Source organism: Oncorhynchus gorbuscha, linkage group LG05 (assembly GCF_021184085.1).
Source record: "Oncorhynchus gorbuscha isolate QuinsamMale2020 ecotype Even-year linkage group LG05, OgorEven_v1.0, whole genome shotgun sequence".
Lineage (NCBI taxonomy): Eukaryota > Metazoa > Chordata > Actinopteri > Salmoniformes > Salmonidae > Oncorhynchus > Oncorhynchus gorbuscha.
In genome coordinates this window covers 56,440,021-56,444,310 of record NC_060177.1, presented here as the reverse complement: position 1 = coordinate 56,444,310, position 4,290 = coordinate 56,440,021, and positions in this window count along the sequence as shown.

The following is a 4,290-nucleotide window of genomic DNA, read 5'->3' as shown; positions in this document are numbered from 1 at the left end:
GAGGGGATGATTCGGGTTTTTGACCGTTCAGTTTTTGGTAGGGAGGCTTCTAGGGCCCTGGCTTCCTTATGCCAAGGTGAACGGTCCATAACGGATTATTCTATTGAGTTTCGCACTCTTGCTGCCTCTAGTGAGTGGAACGAGCCGGCGCTGCTCGCTCGTTTTCTGGAGGGACTCCACGCAGTGGTTAAGGATGAGATTCTCTCCCGGGAGGTTCCTTCAGATGTGGACTCTTTGATTGCTCTCGCCATCCGCATAGAACGACGGGTAGATCTTCGTCACCGGGCTCGTGGAAGAGAGCTCGCATCAACGAGTGTTTCCCTGCTCCGCATCGCAACCATCTCCCTCCTCTGGCTTTGAGACTGAGCCCATGCAGCTGGGAGGGATTCGCATCTCGACTAAGGAGAGGGAACGGAGGATCACCAACCGCCTGTGCCTCTATTGCGGAGTTGCTGGACATTTTGTTAATTCATGTCCAGTAAGAGGCCAGAGCCCATCAGTAAGCGGAGGGCTACTGGTGAGCGCTACTACTCAGGTCTCTTCATCTAGATCTTGTACTACTATGTCGGTCCATCTACGCTGGACCGGTTCGGGTGCTACATGCAGTGCCTTGATTGACTCTGGGGCTGAGGGTTGTTTCATGGACGAAGCATGGGTTCGGAAACATAACATTCCTTTCAGACCGTTAGACAAGCCTACGCCCATGTTTGCCTTAGATGGTAGTCATCTTCCCAGTATCAAATTTGAGACACTACCTTTAACTCTCACAGTATCTGGTAACCACAGTGAGACTATTTCTTTTTTGATTTTCCGTTCACCGTTTACACCTGTTGTTTTGGGTCATCCCTGGCTAGTATGTCATAATCCTTCTATTAATTGGTCTAGTAATTCTATCCTATCCTGGAACGTTTCTTGTCATGTGAAGTGTTTAATGTCTGCCATCCCTCCCGTTTCTTCTGTCCCTACTTCTCAGGAGGAACCTGGCGATTTGACAGGAGTGCCGGAGGAATATCATGATCTGCGCACGGTCTTCAGTCGGTCCCGAGCCAACTCCCTTCCTCCTCACCGGTCGTATGATTGTAGTATTGATCTCCTTCCGGGGACCACTCCTCCTCGAGGTAGACTATACTCTCTGTCGGCTCCCCGAACGTAAGGCTCTCGAGGATTATTTGTCTGTGTCTCTTGACGCCGGTACCATAGTGCCTTCTTCTTCTCCGGCCGGGCGGGGTTCTTTTTTGTTAAGAAGAAGGACGGTACTCTGCGCCCCTGCGTGGATTATCGAGGGCTGAATGACATAACGGTTAAGAATCGTTATCCGCTTCCCCTTATGTCATCAGCCTTCGAGATTCTGCAGGGAGCCAGGTGCTTTACTAAGTTGGACCTTCGTAACGCTTACCATCTCGTGCGCATCAGAGAGGGGGACGAGTGGAAAACGGCGTTTAACACTCCGTTAGGGCATTTTGAGTACCGGGTTCTGCCGTTCGGTCTCGCCAATGCGCCAGCTGTTTTTCAGGCATTAGTTAATGATGTTCTGAGAGACATGCTGAACATCTTTGTTTTTGTCTATCTTGACGATATCCTGATTTTTTTCTCCGTCACTCGAGATTCATGTTCAGCACGTTCGACGTGTTCTACAGCGCCTTTTAGAGAATTGTCTCTACGTAAAGGCTGAGAAGTGCTCTTTTCATGTCTCCTCCGTTACTTTTCTCGGTTCCGTTATTTCCGCTGAAGGCATTCAGATGGATTCCGCTAAGGTCCAAGCTGTCAGTGATTGGCCCGTTCCAAGGTCACGTGTCGAGTTGCAGCGCTTTTTAGGTTTCGCTAATTTCTATCGGCGTTTCATTCGTAATTTCGGTCAAGTTGCTGCCCCTCTCACAGCTCTTACTTCTGTCAAGACGTGTTTTAAGTGGTCCGGTTCCGCCCAGGGAGCTTTTGATCTTCTAAAAGAACGTTTTACGTCCGCTCCTATCCTCGTTACTCCTGACGTCACTAGACAATTCATTGTCGAGGTTGACGCTTCAGAGGTAGGCGTGGGAGCCATTCTATCCCAGCGCTTCCAGTCTGACGATAAGGTTCATCCTTGCGCTTATTTTTCTCATCGCCTGTCGCCATCTGAGCGCAACTATGATGTGGGTAACCGTGAACTGCTCGCCATCCGCTTAGCCCTAGGCGAATGGCGACAGTGGTTGGAGGGGGCGACCGTTCCTTTTGTCGTTTGGACAGACCATAAGAACCTTGAGTACATCCGTTCTGCCAAACGACTTAATGCCCGTCAAGCTCGTTGGGCGTTGTTTTTCGCTCGTTTCGAGTTTGTGATTTCTTACCGTCCGGGTAGCAAGAACACCAAGCCTGATGCCTTATCCCGTCTGTTTAGTTCTTCTGTGGCTTCTACTGATCCCGAGGGGATTCTTCCTTATGGGCGTGTTGTCGGGTTAACAGTCTGGGGAATTGAAAGACAGGTTAAGCAAGCACTCACGCACACTGCGTCGCCGCGCGCTTGTCCTAGTAACCTCCTTTTCGTTCCTGTTTCCACTCGTCTGGCTGTTCTTCAGTGGGCTCACTCTGCCAAGTTAGCTGGTCATCCCGGTGTTCGAGGCACTCTTGCGTCTATTCGCCAGCGCTTTTGGTGGCCGACTCAGGAGCGTGACACGCGCCGTTTCGTGGCTGCTTGTTCGGACTGCGCGCAGACTAAGTCGGGTAACTCTCCTCCTGCCGGTCGTCTCAGACCGCTCCCCATTCCTTCTCGACCATGGTCTCACATCGCCTTAGACTTCATTACCGGTCTGCCTTTGTCTGCGGGGAAGACTGTGAGAGCCGCCAATAAACGCAGGATTAAGAGTCCAAGGTATTGTTGCGGCCAGAGAGTGTGGCTTTCCACTCGCAACCTTCCTCTTACGACAGCTTCTCGTAAGTTGACTCCGCGGTTCATTGGTCCGTTCCGTGTCTCCCAGGTCGTCAATCCTGTCGCTGTGCGACTGCTTCTTCCGCGACATCTTCGTCGCGTCCATCCTGTCTTCCATGTCTCCTGTGTTAAGCCCTTTCTTCGCACCCCGTTCGTCTTCCCTCCCCCTCCCGTCCTTGTCGAGAGCGCACCTATTTACAAGGTACATAAGATCATGGACATGCGTTCTCGGGGACGGGGTCACCAATACTTAGTGGATTGGGAGGGTTACGGTCCTGAGGAGAGGAGTTGGGTTCCGTCTCGGGACGTGCTGGACCGTTCACTCATCGATGATTTCCTCCGTTGCCGCCAGGATTCCTCCTCGAGTGCGCCAGGAGGCGCTCGGTGAGTGGGGGGTACTGTCATGTTTGTCATTTATTATCATGTCTTGTCCCTGTGCTCCCCATTCTATTCGTTTCCCTCTGCTGGTCTTATTAGGTTCTTTCCCTCTTTCTATCCCTCTCTCTCCCCTCCCTCTCTCACTCTCTCGCTCTCTCTTCTCTCTATCGTTCCGTTCCTGCTCCCAGCTGTTCCTATTCCCCTAATCATCATTTAGTCTTCCCACACCTGTTCCCGATCCTTTCCCTGATTAGAGTCCCTATTTCTTCCTTTGTGTTCCGTCCCTGTCCTGTCGGTTCCTTGTTTAGAATTCACCGTGCTGTGATTGTGTATCGCCCTGTCCTGTCGTGTTTTTGCCTTCATCAGATGCTGCGTGTGAACAGGTGTCTCTGTCAGCTACGGCCTGCGCCTACCCGAAGCGACCTGCAGTCTGTGGCCGCTTCTCCTGTTATTCCCCTACAGACTAGAGGATTTCTGTTATTCCCTGTTTGGACATTTCCTGTTAAGGATTCAGGATTTGTCGTTTTCTCTTGAATAAACTCTGTTTCTGTTAAGTCGCTTTTGGGTCCTCTTTCACCTGCATGACAGGCAGAGCGAGTTCTGGGCCATCTCTGCCCAGGGCACGAACGCCGCCCACTCCCCCTGGCCGGTCCTGGAAATAAGACCTCAGAAACCTACTCACATCCTGGTTAGCCACCTGCCCGTTACTCTCAGGGTGAAAACCTGAGGTAAGGCTGACCGAGACAGATGTTCCATGAACGCTCTCCAGACCCTCAACGTGAACTGGGGACCCCGATCAGACACTATATCCTCAGGCACCCCATAGGGCCGGAAGACGCAGTCTGTAGGGCCGTAGGGAGAACGGGCAAAGGGAGGAGACAACAGGACTTAGATAAACGATCCCCAACTACCAGGATCGTGGTGTTACCCTGTGAAGGTGGAAGATTGGTTATGAAATCCACCGACAGGTGCGTTGTGGAATGGGTAAGGGTTGTAACTTACCTCTGGGC